The 21949-nt window shown below is 39.2% G+C and overlaps 1 protein-coding gene across 7 annotated transcripts in view; it reads right to left on the bottom strand.

The window, feature by feature from the left end:
• CPVL (carboxypeptidase vitellogenic like) overlaps positions 1–21949 on the bottom strand; it is a 111128-nt gene that overhangs the window by 2538 nt on the left and 86641 nt on the right. The window lies entirely within an intron of this gene.

Raw genomic sequence — 21949 nt, 5'->3', positions numbered from 1 at the left:
ACACAGCAAGCTGTGTGATCTTAGGCAAGTCACACAACCTCTCTGACCCTCAGTTTCTTTTTACATAAGGGAAAGAAGTATTAATTCTCTTAGGGTAGTTGTTGGTTATATGTAGATTTAATGGAATAATGTATGCGGTACACTGAGCATGGCGTCTGTCCTGGGATGATAATAAATATTAGCTATTATATTGTTTTTCCAACAATTATCCCTATTCAAAATCCAGGATGTCTGTATAAATATAACTACACTATTACATTCAGTGTCCCTACATTAGTATAAGAATCTTATGCTCCTCAAACTTGAGCATGCATAACATCACCTGGGTTTTTAAAAACACAGATTGCTGGGCTCCACCTGCATAGTTTCCAGTTCCCAAGGTCTGGGATGGGGCTGGAGAACCAGAATTTCTAACAATTCCCAGGCGGTGCTGCTACTGCTGGTGCAGAGCCTACTCTGAGAACCAGTTTAGAAAAAACTTTTTTCTACAGTGGCATCCATGACAAACCATTACATTCTTTATTTACATCAAGGAGGAATACAAGTGGACATTTATTTAATACCTACTTATGACTTCACCTTAGTTTATTTCTCCCTGATCATCCGCTCTTCTGCTATTTATACAAACACACATGCACTCACTCACTCACACACACTTCCAATGCCCATTATAATCCAGTGGTGCAGAAGAGCTGAGAGAGTTGGCATATTCTATTTCCCCTCACAGTGAACCCCCTCCCACCCCTGGTCCAGTTTCAGAGCTGCCATATGTAATGACCAAATGACATGGTAAATGGTATCAAGATTAGAAAGAAACCATAATTTAGGAACAAAAGCCATTTCACAAGTCGCAAAAACCCCAAAGTGTGTTCTCAAGCATTTTCCCAATGATTGAGCATTTTCCCAACGATAACCTCAAAAATAAATGTATGAGTTCAAAAAACAAACCACTCTGCTGTTTAAAGCCAAACTACTCTCTGCTCACAAATCAAGGACACAAACCACTCCCCCACTTTTAGAGATGTGTAATGGAACGTGATAGGCCTGTGATTACGTATTTAAATATGACAAGATTAATCTTAAGGTTTCTGGATGGAAGCATCTCATCACCAGAAACTATATGCTTTGGGTGCCTCCATACTAGAGCTGAAGCCTCTAAATTCATGTGTTCCAGATGTTTCAGGAAAATTACAAATGTCCCATGAATCCAAATCATGGCTCTGAGTTGCTCCCATAACACTTAGGGAAAACTATCTTTTAGGTTCTCTACCCTAGACTTCCAGTGTAGGAAGTGATTATTGAATGGAAGGAAAAAGTTTCTAGGTGCTCCAGGAGACTCAAGTTATCTATCACAGTGGTACACAGTCTTAGTCAGTACATACCTTTGTTGCTGCCGAAGCGCTTCTTATATACACCATCTTACCTAATCAGTTGCAGCAATATTATAATTTAAGATTTCCACTTCTGATTATGACACAATAGCTTGTATCACACCAACCTTACTCAACAAGAACAGCGATAAAAGCTGAATTTCACAAAAGTGAAAGCTGTTTAAAAGTATCAAAAAGCAATGAAGGGGGGCGGGCCGCGGTGGCTCAGCGGGCAAAGTGCTTGCCTGCTATGCCGGAGGACCTCGGTTCGATTCCCGGCCCCAGCCCATGTAACAAAAAAACGGAAAAACAAAATACAATAAAACAAGAAAATGTTTAAAGATGTTTCCCTTTCTTCCTTCCTTCCTTCCTTCTATCCTTCCTTCCTTCTCTCTGTCTTTCCTTTAAAAAAAAAAAAAAAAAAAAAAAAAAAAAGCAATGAAGGGGGTGGTGCAACAGTGGCTCGGTGGCAAACTTCTCGCCTGCCACGCTGGAGACCTGGGTTCAATTTCCGGTGCCTGCCCATGCAAAAAAAAAAACCCCAAGGAAATCAAAAAGCAATGAAGGCAACCAGAACTTGGTAAAGATCATAGACAAAAAAGAATCACAGAGAAGTGAGCCTAGCATTTTGTACTGCTTTTTCCTTTGGAACATTTACCAATTTCTCAGCTTCTCTAACCAAGAATTCAGGCAAAATGTGACAGGGGAAAGGATGAAAAGCTAAGCAGAACTCTCAACTCTCAGCAGTCTTATAGTGCTTGGGAGACCCATTAACCAACCAACCAGCATTGGAGCTCAGGGCCTTTCGAGGAGGCACAGCACTTATAAATACCATAGGCTTTCCGTTAGACCCATGAAAGACAATGTCTCAGAAGTAATGAAAACCACAAACAGGTTAGCTCTCACAAAACTTAAATTCAGTATCAAATAATCCAAGGTGCTCCCTGAATCAAGTTGATCTGTCCCTACTCTAATAGACTCCAGAAAAAATGAAATCCTCTTTGGAGAAAGATGACAACATCGTTTTTTATACAGTTTTCCCAATATTCAACAAAATTTGGTAGGCATGCTTACAGACAAGAAAAAGAGTTGACATTAGAAAGAGACCACAGGTGATCCAGATGTTGGCGTTATCTGCTATTGAGTTTTAAGTAGCTGTGAACAACAGTCAAGAAGATAGGAAACAAAATAGACAATTCACCAAAGACTTAGAATATATAAAAAGAGATATAAACTCGAGAAATAAAAATGGAATAACTGAATTTAAGAATTTAATAGATGGCTTAACAGTAGATTAGACATGGCATAAGAATGAATATACTAATAGAAGATAGGTCAGTAGAAAATATGCAGACTGAAGCATGGAGAAAAAGGGTCTGGAAAATCCAGAAAGAGAGGAACATACATGAGGTTACAAAAGATTTAATTTATGTTTAACTGGAGTCCTGGATTAAGATGAGTGAGAAGGATTGAGTCAAAATTTAAATAGATTATGGCTAAAAAATTTCCTATATTGATAAAAGTCTTTAAGCCAGAGGTTTTCAAAAGCTCTATGAATACCAAACAGAATAAACACAGGGGACAAATTCCACATGTATGCACTTCAAACATTAAAGGCAAGAAGAAAATCTTAAAGGCAGTCAGTGCTACAGAAATAGTATTTTCAATACCTTCACAGAAGCAATGTGCACATTGAAAACTGACTTATTAACAAAGTAATGAAAACTATTAGGCAATGAAATGACATTTTTAAGGTTCTTAAAGAAAACAGCTGCCAACCTAAATTCCTACAGAAATGAAAGCCTCATAAAGATATTTTTAAAGAAACAAAAACTAGAAAAGGTTATTGCCAGACTTATATACTAGGTACCAAATAAAGAAGGAAAATTATGCCTAGCAGAAACATGGAAATATGGAATAGGATGAAAAACAACTAAGAATGTACATATGTTGGTAAATATAAAATAATGTCAACAATTATATTGTTATAGAGTAGAAATATGTAGAAGTTAAAAAATAAGATGACAGTTGCACAAAAAGCAGCATAAATTAAGTTAAAGTGTAAGTTTCTTGTGCTGTCTGGAAGATGGTAAATGTACTAATTCACAGTAGACTTTCTTAATTCAGGATGCATGTTTTAACTTCTAGATAAACACTAAAAGTATAATAAAATAATGTGTTTACGAGATAGTTGTGATAAATTAAGGCGAGGGGCATTACGACCCCCAAAGAATAGATGGGATAGAAGGATAAGGATAGATGGAAGAGGCATCACCTTATAATATGAAAATGAGACTTCTGACAAACAGGTGATTTTCAGCGTAGAAGAAATCTTGTGATCAAATAGTATATCTTTTCTTTTTACAGGGGTACAAAATGAGTACCTGAGAGGTGAATCCCTTCAATCAAATCTCTTAGCCTTATCTCACCAAATCAGTGAAATGTTTCACTGTACTATGAACTATCTAATAAAAAATTAAATCATGGGCTTTTCCTCCGAATCAACTCCAGACTGTGCTAACTTCAGCACAGTTGGCATGAATGACCGGTTAGAGCCTTCCCTTCCTTTGGTCACTATCGTTAAAGCCCCGTGCAGCACAGCAGCAAAGCATTTCAGCTTGGTGGTGATGAGCACAGACTTGGGATTCAACTGATCTGGGTTTTAACCTCAACTTAATTAGCTCTGGCAAAGTGGCCAAACTGCCATCATTTTCTCATCTATAAGAGGAGATAAGAATCCAGGTGACCAGTTCTCCTAGTTAACCCAGGACTGAGGGGTTTCCTAGGACATAGGACTCTTGGTGCTCAAAAAGAGAGAAAGTCCTGGGCAGATGAGGATGGGATGGTTGATCACGCAACAAATATTTAACGTTTTGTGCGGATTCAAAGAGATACTGCATATAAAATGTGAATGCGCTCGCTCCATAAATATGTATTAAGTTTGTATCACAAGCCAGTATAGGCAAATAATGAGCAGTCAGCCCGTGGTCTCCAGTACTTCTGTTCTTTGAATTTTTATGGTCAAAGGAATATTGTTGCCCTTGAAAGAGGAGAGAAAGAGCAGAAGTTACAACACTAACTTAGTGTTATAAGTCTACGTGTTATAGTAATGACTTATATTTAATAAGTCATTACTATACTTTTGAAGAAAGAGAGTATTATAATAGATTCTTCAGAACATTTCCCTTTCAGGCTGCTTTTATTTCCATGCTACAAATTCTCCCTTCCCATGGGAAAGATCCCAAATAAAACAAGAAAACAGCTTGAATATGAGATCAAGTCACTGTCAAAATGCTCAGCTTAAATGTGTCCACAGTGAATTCTGTCCCTTCAGCCTGTCCGTGCCGTGGCCCACCCCATGCTCTCCCTCCAACCCCTCCCCCTTTCACTGCACGCAAGGCCAAGCACCCTCCTCTCCCCACGCAGAAATGTCAAGTAAGCAAGACCCTACTTGTCTCAGCAGAGAGGCAAAGGTAAGTTCTGCCTTTTTCCCTCTCAGAAACCCACTTTGCACTGCAATATTTGTTGTAATTAAAAAGCAATTGAAACTTCCCTTCTCATTCTCTCATTCCATGTTCAGTTTTTATGTTTGATATTCACAAGAGGATAAAAACACAATCTAGTTCATTATTTTCCCTTACTCAACATCTAACTTTATGATCTACACTTGTAGCTTTCTTTCGGAGGAGAAAATGAAGGGTGGATGAGGAGAAAGTTTAGTTTATAGAAGCAAATGCTTCCTGCTAGGAGTGTTGAGAAGATTCACTGACTTCTGGGTAATACAGAAACAAGCGCAATCAAGCTGCTTAACTTTTATTTCCCGCTGGGCACATCAGCAAACAATTGCAGGTTGGTAAACTGGAGCCCGATCCCACGGGCTTAGGAGAGCCAACCATGGCCAAAGCTGCCAAATTCCATTGTTTAATGATGTCACATTGGTAGCTTGAAATTGGCCCTGGTAAAAGTGTTTACAGAAATCGGCGAACACTATAACCCAGTCCCATCCCCCACCCCCACCCCGCAGGTGATGTGGTTCTCTGACATTTGGCTCTCCAGGGGAAAGATGAAACATTCTGCCATTTTCCCTCTCTTCCAAGGTAAACCAAAGAAATCTCCATCCAAATAGAAAAATTATAAGGTTCAAAATTTCTCTGAAACCTTGGTTCAGGAAATAAGATGGATCAGGTTTCAAATATTTGCAGAAAGATGTCACCTGCTTCCATTCCTGCTTTCCCTCACTTAGTTCTCGGGTTTTTGGCCAAAATAGAGTTTCATAACCACCGCACCACATCTGTGGGGCCCTCTTTCTGTATCAGAGCCCCTGAGAAGCTCTAAAGCTGCTCTGATTGAGACAACACTACCGGAGAAGGAATCTGGATTCAACTGTGTTCCTGCCGCACAGCCTTAAGGAGACACTAGGACCCGTAAATGTCCCCAGGATCCAGGGATATAGGACCCAAAGCATGCCAAATGGCCCCACGTTGTCCTGAAATAACAGAAGGCACACAGTTTTACTACCAAATCAAAGCCCATGCATGACAAATGGTGCCCTTAGTCGAGGTGACAATGAGGCAATACCTTAACTCATTTTTTTGTACACAGAAAGGTATTCTGCTCCAATTAAAGTTTTGTTTTTTTTTTCCATCCCACTGCTCAATGGTCTACCCTACTCTAGCCCCTTCCCCTTATTTGTTTATTTTTTGGCTCTATTAAACATTCCCATAAATAATTTTGTGAATTTTTGGTTGCGATTCAAATTAAAACAAAAAGTTACTGCTTAGAAAGCAAACTCCAATTTCTCCTTGTTCCTCAAATACCATTGATTTTTAAAATCCTTTCTGTGTGTGTGTGGATAATACTTTAAATTTTAGACTTCTTTGTATTTATACACTTTCCATTTAATGAAAAGTTTCTGTGTTAAATTTCAATAGATTATTAAAAACCACTCCACAGCTAAGAGAAAATTATGTATTGTTGCCTAGCTGTTATACCTCAGTAAATAGATTTGCTAGTCAATTTATATTTTAAATAATTAATAAATTAGCTCTGTGAGTATTAACTAAGTGCATATTTGGATAGCTTAATTTAGAAGCATTTTTCTTATGTTAATCAGTCCTCTCTAATGAAATAGAACCACATGAAGTAAGGAGTTTATTCTAACTCTTGGCAAATTATCAGATTAAAATTGGGAGTTGCTATTGTTCATTATTTCTTTTGTTTTCAGGAAGTAAGTGGTGTTCTTTTAAGAAGAGGAAAAACAAAACCAAGAATCAAATTTTTTTTAAAAACAGAGGATGCTTCAGTCACCACTGATTTAATGGAACTGCGATCACTTCCATAAATTGGTTTTCCAGAATATTTTTCATTTTTCTCCAGTGTAACACTGAAGGGAAACAGTCTTTAGCTGACTTAAGCAATGCATCCTTTAGTGTGAAGGGAATTGTTTTGAACTAATCATTATTTCAACATGTCTAGTCTATTTCCTAAAAGACATTTTGGTGTATACAACTGATAAGCAACCACAGAGCCTTGAGAATTGTGGTATTACACACACACACACACACACACACACACACACGGAAAAAGAGTGTCAGGGTGAGGATGTGACCAGTTTGATGTTAATTCACTGAACATTTACTGAGTGCCAGGAACTGTGCTAAGTAGTGTGCTATGGGGAGGAATGATGCATTCGTTATTTCTGTCCTCAAGGAGCTTGGGGTCGTGTAGGAGGGGGGGATGGTTAAAGAGTTAAATTATAAAGTACCAGTGTGATGGATGCAATAGGAGATGCACATAGGAAGGGATTCAGAGAAGGAGGTAGTCTGAGGGAGCGATCCATGAGAGCCTGCTAGAGGTGACACTGGGGCTTAGCTTTGAAGGCACATGGGAGTTTTGAGGCAGAGGGGAATGGAAAGGGTCTCATAAAGAAAAGGAAGGGAACCACATATGACTCGCTGGGCAGTGAAACAGCATGGAATGCTGGGGAACTACAAGGTGTTTTGTTTTGCAAGATTATAATTGGGAAGGAGGGAGAGTCAGCGTTGTGGTTGGGGAGTAAGCAGAGGCCAGATGATATACCTTTACTATTTCTTATAAAGCAGCTTGGAGTTTGCTCTGCAAGTATCAGGGAGTTAGCGAGAGGGTTAAGGGGAAAACTCAAGCAGACTTGCATTTTGGGAAAAGCACAGTGGGGAGGGTAGATTGGAGAGACAGGAGACTAGGTAAGTCCAGCTAAGGAAGAAAAAGGGAAAAAGTTAAAACAAACAACTTAAAAAATAAGAATATCCTTGAGTAGCATCTTTTAGAACTTGTGTTAAAATATCACAAGGCATGCGACTGGTCACTCCAGAAGAGCACAAGCTTCTTAAAGAAAAGGAAATAACTTCAGATAGAAGTAACCCAAGTGTCCACCAACTGATGAATGGATAAACAATCTGTGGTGTATACACACCGGAGAATATCATTCAGTTGTACAAAGGAATGAGTCCTGACACATGCTACAACATGGACGAACCTTGAAGACACCATGCTGAGTGAAATAAGTCAGACACAAAGGGACAACTATTGTATGATCTCACTGATATGAAATAACTAGAATAAGCAAACTCACAGAGTCAGAATCTAGAATGTGGGTTACCAGAGGGCAGGGTGCAGGAAATGCTGGGAGTTGATACTGAAATTGTACAGAATTTTTATTTGGGATGATGAACAATTTTGGTAATGGATGGCAGTGATGGTAGCACACTAATGCAAGGTGTTAATAATAGGGCAGTATATGAAAACCCTGTATTTTATGCATGAATTTTTTGCAAACCCACTTCTCTAATAAGGAAACAAACAAAAAATGGTTTCACGTTAGAGTGTTTAGTGTGGGACAGCCATCTGTTTTTTTTTTTTAATGTGCCCAAAATGCTGTACTTTTTTCTATTAGTTTGCATCAATTCAATGTTTTTCTTTTAAGTAGTTCTTTGTGGTTCGTGTATAGAGCACTAGGAAATGACTAAAATATGTCCAGAAAGAAGGGGATTGTAAAGCAAATGTGAGAAGTGCTAACTAAGGAACTGGGTAAGTAATAGTTACCAATTACTATTCTTCTGTTTAATTTTCTGGTAAGACTCAGTCAAGTGACTGAGTAAGTAACTTCTCTACGTTGCTTTTCAGTGGAAAATGACGGAAGTGGGAGACTTTGTATATTATCTGGAAAAGGATTCAGATACTTCTCCCTGGTCTAAGCTTGCTTACAAATCCAGGGTATAAATAGAAATTTGCACCCATTTCATTAGTTGCTTCTTTTTACTGAGCCACTGTTAGTAAAATTAAATTGAAAAGGTGCTGAAGGAATAAATCCCTTATTTTTTTTCTAGCTGGACAGGTTGATAGCCAACCCAGCACAGAATATTGAAAAGGAAAAATACACATGTGAAAAACAAAGCACCGCCAGGACTTGGATGTGCCATGACTACAAAACCTTATCCCTGTGTGTGGATGCTGGAGTTCCTTCAATTTGTTGGCAGCCAGTAAAGAGGGTGGAAAAGACAGCAAGAGAAAGATAAGACAACCTAAGAAGGTTAGAAATGGCAGAAGATATTAAACCTCCCTTTAATTTAACAGGCCCAAGTATAAATGACTAGAGAGAAATCTAAGTGAAAACATGGAACAACCAGACTTGTTATACATCACTGGTGATAATCCAACCAATTTGGAAGGAGGTTTGGTGTTATTTACTGAAGGTGAAGATGCTCAAGCCCAGTGAACTTCTCAGTTCCATCTTTGAGGCATTATTCTCACAGGAACTCATACACACAAGCAGAAAGACATATGTGCAAGAATGGTCCTAGTGGCACCATTTTTAACAGCAAAATTAAAAAATAAACAAAGGACCCAACAAAACCCAAATGTCTATCAACAGTGGAAAAGATGAACAATAGTTCCACATAATGGAAGAATGAAGCACAATTGAAGTTATCAGCATAGATAGTTCTCACAATGCCAAGTAGCGAAAGTTTGTACTGCAGTATGTATAGAAAATAGTTCCTTTTTTATGAAGTTGAACATGAAAGGTAAAATATTGTTTAGGGCTACATACTGAGCCAGTTTTAAAGTATTATGCACCTCAGAAAAGCCATGTTGGATCTTGATTCCATCTTGTGGAGGCAGCCATTTCTTTTAATCCCTATTCAGTACTGTAGGGCAGGTTGGAAACTTTTGATTAGATTATCTCCAGAAGACGTAGCATGCCCAATTGTGGGTGTAACTTTTGATTAGATGGAGATGTGACTCCACCCATTCAGGTGGGTCTTGAAGAGGAAACATTTTGGAGAGAGTCAGAAATGAGAGAACCGTGATGATATTGTGAGTCATTGATTGTGCACCAAGTATGGAATGTTTGTATGTTAAGAAAGTATGTGCTTGTACTTGTTTTATCAATAAAACTTAAAAAAAAAAGAAATGAGAGAAACGACAAAAGCCTCAGAGCCCACAGAAACTTCATAGCAGAGCTGAAACTACTGCAAACATGGGGAGAACAGAGACACAGATGTTTGCAGATGGTTGGGGCCCATGAGATGTTAAGTAAGCCAGAAACTGGAGAGAGCCAAGGGAAGCCAAGAGATGAAAGCCAGGCCTGGAGAAGTAAAGTGAGGAACAGAAAAAGAAGGTGAAAGCAATGGAGCTCAGGAGTAAGGGACCAGCAAATGCCAGCCCGTAACTCCCGAGCTAACCTGGCCCATGGCTTTTCTTCAGTGAAGGTAACCTCTTGTTGGTGCCTTAATTTGGACTTTGATTTCCTTAGAACTTAAACTTGCAACTTATTAAATTCCCCCTTTTAAAAGCCATTCTAGTTCTGGTATGCCTTTTGGCAGCTTACTAATATACATACATGTGAGGTAAAACTATTAATAAAAAATGTAAAGGAATGAGAAAAACAATATTTCCAACAGCATTTTACCTCTAGGGGTAAGAAGGGAAGGGGATGAGATTGGGGAAGGCAAGTCATTGGCAGTATTGCTTTTCTTAAACTGGGTGATAAGTTCAAGGGTATTCATGGATCATTGTTCTTTTTTAAGTCATATAGTGTATTATATGTATTCTTTGATATGTATTCAATATTTAATTAATAACATAAAAGAAAATTTGAAAAGCCAGCAGACTTTCAATAGAGCTCATTGTAGGCTTGGGGGCAGCTCAGTGAAAATGTCTACAGGGGCTGCCATGCTCACAAACCTGAATCTTTAAGAAATTTAACATGTTCTCTGCCTCACTTATTTCTCCTGCCCAACATAGAGATGCTGAGATGGGCTGTTTGTGTAAAAACAGTGAGTAGGTAGGATCTGGAGAAACGACTGAACGGAAACAAAGGCAAAACTGGGAAGCCCTCCTCGGGGAAGCGGCTCCGAGTAGACAGAGCTGGTGCCAGAATCCAAACCTTTGGGATTCCGGTTGCTATTTAAAAAAATAAATATTAGGAAAAAAAATAAACACTCCGTCTCTATGCTGGACAGTGGAAGAGCAATACATGGCCAAGTGTTTGGAGTTTGGGTTTTGTTAGTTTGTTTTTCAGTTTTTACTCCCTAAATCTAAGCTCCTATATTCCCCTTCTTTCTTGTTTCCACATGTAAGCAGCTCAGTATGAATGAAGACAAAGGCTGGATGCTTCGTTTATTGTCAGTTGGGATGTTTCAGCTTATTTTTAAACCATGAGGTACTCAGTCCTTCAGAAACATCTCGTGACTCAATTTAGCCACTTTTATTTACTATTATTAGGCAGTCACTTAGCAAAATGTCAAACACCACCCTGGCCCTGCTTACCTCTTACTCCTCACCTCCAAGGCAGTTTCCTTGTTACAATTACATTAAAAATGGATCAAATTGCAGTAGTCCCAGGCCCATCAGATGAGAAATATCCAACCCATTTCATCATCTGAGCATTTAAGACACAAACTGTCATAAAGACCCAACAGACAGAAGGAGAGTTTCTTGACTTGTGAGAACACAGCAATGCTAGGAGAGGTCAATAATATAACAGAAAGAAATATTTAAGGCATCCTTACTATGTGCTACATAGTTTATAGGCATTATCTACGTTAGTCCTAAAAATTAACCATCTGGTGGGAGAGGCAGGTATTCGTTTCATCTCCATTTCACAGATGAGATCCTCTTAAAGAGGTTAAGTAACTTGCCTAAGCTCACACAGCTAGTAAGTAGAAGAACAGAGATTTAACTCAGCTCAAACACAGTAGCAGTTCTCTTCATCCCTATACTGTAATGTCCCCTGAATATTACTATAGTAGAAGTCATCGAATCACCAAGGTAATAAACTAGGGACGCAATTCAAATCTACTTGATAGCTAAGCCCCACAACTTCTCAGTCTGAGGTCAAAGGTGGTCTGTGTTTGGGTTGAAGATGGTATATAAATTATTTTTGACAATCCAAATAGCTTAATGCATAAGTCCTTAGTCTGTTTTTGTGCAATGAATCCCTATGGCTGCCCGGGGCAGTCTGTGGACACCTTATCAGAACAATGTTTTTAAATGCATTATAAAAGCATACATATACATGCACCCACACATGCCTGATATAGATTGCAAAGGAAGATGATTACATTGAAATGATCAAAAGAGTGAAAAATAAATTTGTGACATAGAAATATCTATCTATCTATCTATCTATCTATCTATCTATCTATCTATCTATCTATCTAGATATATGTATCTTCTACATTAACAATCAATAACAAGAGCAGGCAGTGTATCTGGTAACTACATAATCTTCAAGTAGTCTTGAGTTTAAATGCCATTTTAAAATATCTGCAACAGAGTGTGTTATACTGCATGTTATATGCAAATATTTCTGCTTTCTATTGATGAAAATTCAAAGGTACTCCTAAAGCCACTGTGATTAGTTGCCTTCATTCATAATGGAAGGAAATGCTAAATTTCATAATTCATAATGGAAGGAAATGCTGTTTCAGTTAGAAGTTAGTGAAAATAAAAAAATGATTTTTTTCCTTCCAAATTCACTGACCGCTTGAATTCCAGCTGCAGACATTCCTCCCCACCCAGCCCCGTTTACAAACTCTTATTAAATAACCTAATGTTTACTTAATGTACTTTTTAAACTTGTTTCGGTATGGAATCGATCAATAATTAATATTCAGAAACAAATTCAGTGTGATTGGTAGGCAAAACCTCTGCTGAATACGATTCTGGATGATGCTTAACAGAGACCCTGCTTGGTATATTTACATCTTTGTTGGAAAGTAGCAGACATACTGCTATCTAAGGATCCTACACCTTGGGACTGCATAGTTTCAGCATAGCACAAAACTCTGCTGGGGAAAGGAAGCCAATGTTTTGAGTAAATAAGAGAGGTTTTCTACAAGTCTAAGTTACCAATGGTCTATCAGTGTTTTGAGAGAACAAAGACCACTTGTAAACCTACAATGCATGACAGGGAATGGAGCCTAAAATTTAGCTGAAGGTTTTGGCTGAGGATTTTAGAGAATCAGAGCCACACCAGTGGATACCCTTGGTTAGAAGACACTTTTCTAAATGTGATGCTTCAGATCAATGGCTGGTTTGTTAAAAGCAAAACTATGTGCTCAAATTTCTAATTGGCCTGTAAGTAAGTGATACAGGTCAAGCTTTAGAGCGCCCATTAGGCATCGGAATGGAAGTTTATCCAACATTAGCCACAGGAATTCCTGCAAGAGGGAGGCCATTTCAGTTATCAATAGAGGGACAAAAGACATCATAGCTTAGGGAATGGGTCCCCAGACTGGCTGCATATTAGTACCACAGCTTAAATACTGATGTCCAGGTCCTACCCATACTAATAAAACCAAAATAGCTAGAGATGGGGCCTGGAAATCTATGTTTGCAAGGGTTAAAACACATTGGATTAAGGAAATGTAATAGATTAATGAGAGTCACAAATTCTTGGCCATTCCTTTCAACAAGAGGAATCTGGGCTGGCTCAGCAATTTGCTTTGACCAATAGAATGACATGGAAGCAATATTCTGGGACTTTGCAGCCCAGGCCTTCAAAAGACTGGCAGCTCCTGCTTCTTCACTTTAGAAAACCAGGCACCGTGCAGCGAGGAAGTCCAGGCCAGACTACTGCGTGATTAGAGGCCACATGGAGAGAGCACTGGAGAAGGAGAGGCCACCTTGGAAGTTCCAGCTTTAGCCAAACTTCCAGCCGAATGTAGCTGCATGTGATTTTGAATCATGCAATTCAGAAAAACCACCCAGTTGAGCTCCTACAACCCTCATAATTGTGAGATATAATAAATTATTGTTTTAAGCCACTAAGAGTTGGAGTAATTCATTATGCAGCAATAAATAACTGAAAAAAGGACCTATTTACAGACAATTCTTCATTCTTTTTCCTGAATGGTCTGTACTGCCTATCTTGGAATCTTGACATGAATTGAAAACCAAGGCTGGATCCATCTATCTAATGTAGATAATAAGACTCACTTACACTGAGAGTTTAGATGAAAACTTATGTCATGCAAACAGAGGTCAATTTCTCTTGTGGTCTCAGGCTAGCCACCAATTCCTGCTGCCTTACCCTGGGGAGTTGCAATTACATGGTCTGCATATCCTTTGTGGTAGACATAAAGATGCACCATCAGATCCTCCTTCAAGGATGGACTTGCTGGCCAGCTGTTGGGAAGTGCAGTCATCAGATGGCCTCATCTGTCTGCAACTTCAGTGTCTACTTCAGCTGCAGAGAGTGGCCTTGCCCAGGGGACGCCATTCCTGGGGCAAGCTGCCTTTGGTAACTGAGCAAGGGGGCCATACAGAGGCCTGATAATTTTAGAAAATACTCTCCCCAGCATTCCTTGAGAGGTTGGCCAAGGCTTTGTCAGGTCCTGTATCACAATTTTATGTCTTGCTACGTCCAATCCCAATTACGCTCCCTTTCTTTCACAGGTGTCGACACCTAATGAACATCCTGCACCCCAAACTTTGCCTCAATGACTGCTTCTGAAGAACCCCACCTGTGACTGCCATGAAACTCTCAGTCAAGTCTTACTATGGGAGGGGATGTTCGATTGTTCTTTTCAGTTTTCTCCTATAAGTGGAGAGAAGAACTTTCCCCACGTCTGGAAGCTGCAGATAAAGAACCCCATGTATCGGGAGATTTCTCTTTGTAGTCTGCAACAGAGCTAGGGGAGATATGAAGATTCTGGTTAACAATTTCTATAACAAAGCCAAAACATTTTTCTAGGGAATTAGGTACATTTGGTAGTCATTGTCTCAAATCTATTTAATGGTTACTTTCCTCCATTAAAATTTTTTTAACTCCTCATCTCCTCTCAACTAGGCAATAGCAAAAGGCACATTGATGACTCTTTGCTTATTCCAAGCATGTCAGTGCAACCAAGGACTTCCTGAAGACGTTTCTAGAACTGTCAGTTCCTTCAGAAACAGTTCTTAATGCTCCCTAAGCTGTTTAAAATTCTAAAAAAAAATTGAATTATCCTCAGGAAATCCAAGAAAGGCAAGTGGCCAGTTCTCTGTCATCCCCTCTGTGCATTTCCCGTGGAAATGTTTATACCTAACCTGACGTTCCCTCACAATCTATGGGTTATAGTTATTCTCTGCTCCACTTTTTAGTTGTATCATCAAGGACAAAAAACAAAGTTAGCAATTCATTTTAGAAGAACACAACCAGGGGGCTGTGGCTGCTAGGGATTTCTGTCTGCACAGTATATTTTCCTTATCTTTCCTCTTCTCATAAGCACACCTCCATCCTGCAGGTCCTGTGGGCCTGGATGCCCTGCCAAATATATTCTCCCATACCAACCCCACCCCACACTTGCCACCACCAAACACACCCTGAGGGTGGACAGGAAACTTAGATCTGGTCAATCGGTGTTCTGTCCCACGCCACCTCCCCTCACAGGAACTCCCAGGCAACATGGTACAGCAGACAGATTAAGGTTTGGGTGTCAAATCCCAGCTACTGCTGCAAATATTTCCAGCAAAGTTGTTCCTTCACATGGGAATTAGCAAATACCATCTCATTGCTCATAGGATAGCTGCTAGAATTCCTGAAAATCATGTATGAAAAGTGTATGGCAGGGGTACAAGGGAGTTCAGTGATAGAATTCTCGCTTGCCATGCAGAAGACCCTGGTTCAATTCCCAGCCCATGCACTTCCCCCCACCACCCCCAAAAAGAAAATTCAACAAATGGTGCTGCAAGGGATACTCACATGGAAAAAGAATGAAATGTGACCCCCACTATACAGCACATACAAAAAAAAGTGTATGGCAGACCAGAGGTCTGAGGGCTCATTAAGGTTGAATAATTGGAGCCATCATTAGCATCTCCTTTGACCTTTCCAACACCCTATGAAGTTATTGCTCTCACTCAGAGTGTGGGAAACAGGGACCCAGCCCACAGCCAGTAATTGGCTAAACTGGAATTCAAACAAGGTTTGTCTAACTCCAAAGTCCACCTTCCTCTCATTACAGCAGACCGCCTCCAATTGGCCATGACTCTCCTAAACAGTCAAACCTTGAGGTTGGTGTACTTTCCCTTTGTTTTCTGTGGGTGTAACCTTAACCAAAGTTCTGATTCCTGTCGGAAACCTGGACACTAAGAGAAGCCCCCAACAAGTGTGGCAAACCACAGGGCTGACGCTTCCACTATCCAAACTCACGTTGGGGTCCATATATAAGATATGATGCCGAGCTTATAATTTAGGGGGGCTGGAGGTGTCTAACATGAGTTCCAAGGAAAACATGAGAGTGACGCCAGCATGCCATGTCAGTATGGATGCACAGTAAGTACATTTCTCAAGCAAGAAACCCGTCTTCACAGCTTGGGCATTCCAAAGCTGATTCTCATCCGTTTCTATCTCAGAGCACAGCACCAAGTTTCAAGAAATTGGTCTCAAGAAGCAGGTGAATTCTCTTCCAATAAAGCTCCTAAAGTGACTCCCTATTACCAGTGTCTACCCTTTCTTTTAAGATCCCCTGTTCTGACCCTGTACTCACCCGATTGCTACCATTTTAAATTTCCTGAAGGACAGTTTTGGTGGTTGGAAGCTGTATGTACCCCAGAAAAAGCGTTCTTAAATCTAATCCATTCCTGTGGGTGTGGACACATTACATGTAGCATCTTCTGATAAGACTATTTCAGTAAACATGTGGTTCACCTCAAGCAGGATGAAGCTTAATCTTGTTACTGGAGCCCTTATAAGTGGAATGAAATTCAGACAGAGAGAGAAAGCCACGGAACCAAGAAGCTGAAATCATTGAAACCTGGGAGAGAAGGGAGACGCCAGCAGAGGCTCGAAAGTGCCCTGCCATGTGACAGAGGAGCCAAGGATTGCTGGCAGCTGGGCTTCAGGAGAAAAGCATAACCTTGATGATGCCTTGGTTTTTCACATTTTCCTGGCCTCAAAACCATGAATGATAAATTCCCATTGTTTAAGCCAGCCCATTTCATGGTGTTTGCTTTGAGCAGCCCACGAAACTAAAATAGTAAACTTGGAAAATGTGCTCAAAACCCTTCAGTGGTTCCCCATTCCTTCAACAATGGAACATACGCCCCTTAGGCTACCATCAAGGCAGCACAGTCCCCTCCCAGTTTCCTTCCCAGCTCTTATTCTCAAGGCTCCAGGTAACTAGACTCTGTACCCTGCCCGCACCCTGCCCTGTATCTCTCTTTTCTCCATGGCCATGGCCTCCTATGTTTTCTCTGTTCATTTTAGTGAATTTACAGCACATGTTCCTTTATTCATATCAGAAGTTCCCAGAAAAAATCACAGCATTTTTAAATACTGAATGAATCTAGCCTTACTGCCAACTAACCACTACTGTCTTTTTAAAAAATCTGGTAGGAGGTAGGCATCATGGCTCTCATGAGCTAACCTTATGGAGTAGAAAAATGCTGGGCTGGAAGCCAGGAGGCTGGAACTAATCTCAGCTGTGGCATGAAATGACCAGGAGACTTTGGGCAAGTCCCTTAAACTCAGGGCTTCATCTGGAAAATGAGATCTAAAGCTTGCTCTAACTGTAAAATGCTACTTAGCTGATATGATCCATCCTGTAACTTCTGAATAAACCTGAATTGATAAATATAAAGTAAAAAGAACAGTGGCTGAAACTCCAATCAGGAAATTGGACTTGTTAGTAATTATTAAAAACTCACGAACACAGTAGCTACACTCAGTAAGATTTGATAAACTAAAAATGATCAGTGAATCAAAACTTTATTTTCATGTTTGCATGGAAAATAATTATCTCAGGAAAAATATTTTCAGTAAATAAAAACAGAAAGAATTGAAATGGTATACTTGGTTCTACAGAAACCCTAGCTTAATGGTTTATTCTGGAAAAAAAGTTCTTAAAAATTTCATTGGTGTCACTATTATTCTGATTAAAATTTTATATTTCTAAATGTGGGGTCAAAGCTACATGAGGTTGAAACGACAATTCAATTAGGTGAGAACAAACTATTCTGCATTTCAAAAGCAGTGACAGCAGCAAAACAGATCATGAACAGTAACTGTGACATTCGTAAAAGGACAGAGAAAGACCACAAAAGGAGGTTGGGTCTTGACATTGACTGCCATGGGTTGTCAACAGCCAAGATAAAAAAGGATCAGATCCCCAAGACCCAGAGATAATACTAGTTGGGGCTGAGAGTCAAAACCAGTGCAGAGGCTGCCCACGCTTTTGGTTATGCACAGGCCTGCCACTCACTTACGTTTCGAATCTTCCCCACCACCTGTGTATGTGTAGAGATAATTATGTCATTCACTGAAGTTCATTTATACTATTCCATATTGGTTGCTAACGAACATCTGCACTTTAATGAAAATAGACAGTTAAGATCTTTGTTAGAAGATATCTTAGGAGGTAATACAGTCCAATCCTTGCATTTTACAAACTAACAAACCAAGGCTCAGAAAAATCCACCATCTCAGATTCTATAACAAGGCAGTGTCAGATTCTTAGTATGGTACAAGCACCAGAGATGGGATGCCTTCTAGGCCAGAATCAACAGGGACAACAAGAAGCATTTATTTCTCATCCGATCTCCAAAGACTGGTTGGAGCTGCCTTTGGTTTACAGGAATCCACAGGGAAAATTGTTCCCTCTCTCAGTACTCTGTCTCTTCCCTGGGAGAGCTGTCATTCTTTAAGTGGACATTTTAGGTAACCATCTGGAGACAAGTCTACTTTGGTTTCGATTTTTAAATTGAGAGCGGTGGTGCTTGGCAGAAAGTGAGGTTTCTTTTTTGGCAGACATATACACATGCCTCTGTTTTGTGTGTCTAACACAGAAAAGCAAGTCCGTTTTTTTCATTATCAGACACTTGACATTTGAACAGTATTTCCAGATCCAAGCCTCACAGAGAATGCCTTTGTTAACACGGGCGCATGCCCCCTTCACTTCACTTCCCTCATCACCAAGCACCACCCCCAACCCAAACCGAGGCACTTAAGGGAAGGGTCTCCGCCAACATTCTAAAATCACCTACATAAAATGCAGATCCCTCGCTGCCTGGTGAAATACTCCCTATCACAAACATATGTGCCTTGCTTCTTGTTACTCATTCTTTGGCAGCCAGAAAAGCGCCATTTTATCTCTAAATGTGTTTTGCATTCACAAGGGTCAGGAGGCTTCGTGTGATATTGCCACAAGTTTCTGATCCGTGTCCAATCTGTTCTCCCACCTCTGAGGCACATGCTGCCCTGAAGCAGCAATCTGGCCTCCCAAGCTGGACGTCTTAGGCAAAGAGCTGAGCATGACACAAGTGAAATGCCAGGCACTGGAATGCTCCACCAGGCTGGTATGGGGGACACGGCAAGCCAGGTAGCCGAGGCAGGAGTGATCGCCCCTGAGGATGCACCAGGTGTGGCCTCAGGCTCTTCTACTCACAGAGCAATGCAGTGGGTGTGGCAGAAATGTAGTGGCCGGGGCATCGGTGAGGGTTGTGTCTGCATTTCCTGAAAGCTTGACCTTAATAGCTTGCATATACTAATATTTCTACTTTCTCCTATGGATTGATTTTCAATTAAATATTTTCCCTTGATTTTTACTTTCTCTAATTTTCCTTTTGTTTGTATATTCTTTTAAGTCACCCAGAGTAATACAGTAATAATAGCAAACATTTACTGTAAGTCAAGTACTGTTCTAAGCAATGTATATCAATTAACTGATTGAATCCCGCAACAGTCCCCTGAGATTGGAATAATTACTATCCTTATTTTATAGGAGGGGAGACCAAGGCAGAATGAGATTAAGAAAATTGTTCAACGTTTCATAGCTAGTATGTAGAAGATTCAGGATGTTTGACTCAAAACTCATTCTTTTAACCATTACATTATATTGCCTCTACACACAGTATAGGAATATACATGTGTATAAATATATACACACATGCAAGCATCTAGAACCAAATATCATTCAGTTGGACTCAGTTATATTTATCATTCTTAACCTAGTCAGTGGTTGAGGTAAAAAGCATTTTTCCCACTAAAAAGATGTCCATGACAAAGCAAATAATTCCTTATAGGAAAAAAAGACCACTGGTATAATCTTAAGGGGGTTGCATGTTGAGGGTCATGATACCAAGAGGACAGCACGAATATAATCAGACTTTGAACTAGAAGGGACCAAAATCAGAACACAATCCATGGAACAAAAAGAATCTTGACATCATACACCATAAATAAAAACAAATTCCTTTCAGTTTTTGATCCAAAGATGAAAGGTAAAATAAACTTCTAGAAAGCAACATGAGGGAATTATATTCATGACCTTAAGGCACTCTTCAAAATGACACTAAAAGAACTAACCATAGAGGAAAAGACTGGTAAATTGGACTAGATTAAAATCAGGACTTCTGTTTATCAAAAGATACAATTAAGAAAGGGAAAGTGAGCCACAGGATGAGAGAAGACATTTGTAGTGCAAACAACTGACAGAAAATTCACATCCCGACTATATAAAGAACTAACACAAATCAAGAAGATACAGCCAACTTAAGAGAAAACAGGACAAAAGATTTGAACAGGCACTTCATAAGATGATATCCGAATGACCCACAAATGTATGAAAAGATGCTCTTCTTCATTAGTCATCAGGGAAATGCAAATTAAAATCATAAAGAAATACACTTCACGTCACCAGAATGCCTAAAACTAAAACTGACAAGCTAGGGGTTAGAGAGAATATGGAACAATTTGAACTCTCGTAACTGTGGGTGAGTGTACAAACCGACACCCCATAACTCAGCAATTCAAATATCAGTACAAATCCCATGTGTACCCAATAGAAAAGTGAATACACATATACATATAAAAGATATATAATATATTATATATATATAAACCAATCCTTTTGTATATAAATAAAAGAAATGTACAGTAATGTTCATAGCAGCATTATTTCTAATAGCAAGAAATGGGAAGCAACTCCATTAAATAGATAACTCAATTATTATCTGTAGATATAAGTAGAATTGTGGTATATATGTCACAGAATATATTACAACAAAGCAAATGAATTAGCACAGAAAAAAGTATATATTGAGTATTTCTACTTATATAAAGTTGAAAAGCTAGTGAAAGTAATCTAGAGTGCTAGGAATCAAGAGAGTGGTTATTTTGGGGGAAGAGTGGAACTAAGAACCACCGGGGGGACGAGTCGTATTCTATTTCTTTATCTAGGTGGCGATTACATGAGTATGTTGACTTTATGAACATTCCTCTACCTTTACATTTGTGATTTATGAATTTTTCTATTTACGTTGCAATTCAATAAAGTTATTTTTAAAAAGAAACAAAGCAAAATCAATATTATATTGCACTATCAAAATTATGTAAAAACTGTTGTCTGTGAACATAGGAATCCATTAAAATGCAATTTCAGATGTTAAAACTGCTGATTTTTCCCTTTCTCTTCTTAAAAAATGCTTTAATTGCTATGCAACATGTAATTTATGAACAGACAAGTAAACAAACAAAAAAAATTAAGTCCAGATCAGTTTTGCAGTCAGAAAGCCTTGACTTGTCCAGGAATTCCACCATTTTGGAATTTAACTATATATTGTGGCTCCCAAATCAATACCAACTTCAAGATTACTAGTGCTCAGGTTTATAGAAGCAGACAGGAACTCATTTAACACTTTCTCTCTTCTCTCCAGATCTCTTCTGCATGTAAATAGATATTCTTCTTTCTCCTTCCTTGGTCCCATTTCCAAATTTCATGACATATTCTGCCAAGTTGTTTTTGCCCTGAGTCATCTAGTTTTGCTTTTTCAGCAGTACTTAATTCTTTGGTACAATTTATCTCAATCTGGAAACTATATTATAACTATTCCCAGTTAGAGTTTCCTCTCACTTGATCCCAGAAATGTGCCTCAACTGTTTGCATTTTTTGTGCAATGCTTAAATTTCTTACACATTATTTAAATGTTAGAATCACTAGGGTTTCCTTTTAGTATTAGAATAACCATAATATCTGCTCTGCCTAGCATTTCTTATAACATAAACGAGTGGGTTTCATAACCCAGCCACCCCTTACGAAATTTTTTGGTCAACATAC

The sequence above is a fragment of the Tamandua tetradactyla genome, chromosome 1 (genome assembly GCF_023851605.1).
Source record: "Tamandua tetradactyla isolate mTamTet1 chromosome 1, mTamTet1.pri, whole genome shotgun sequence".
NCBI lineage: Eukaryota > Metazoa > Chordata > Mammalia > Pilosa > Myrmecophagidae > Tamandua > Tamandua tetradactyla.
Note: the sequence above shows the minus strand (reverse complement) of the source record. Positions and strands in the feature narration are given on the sequence as shown.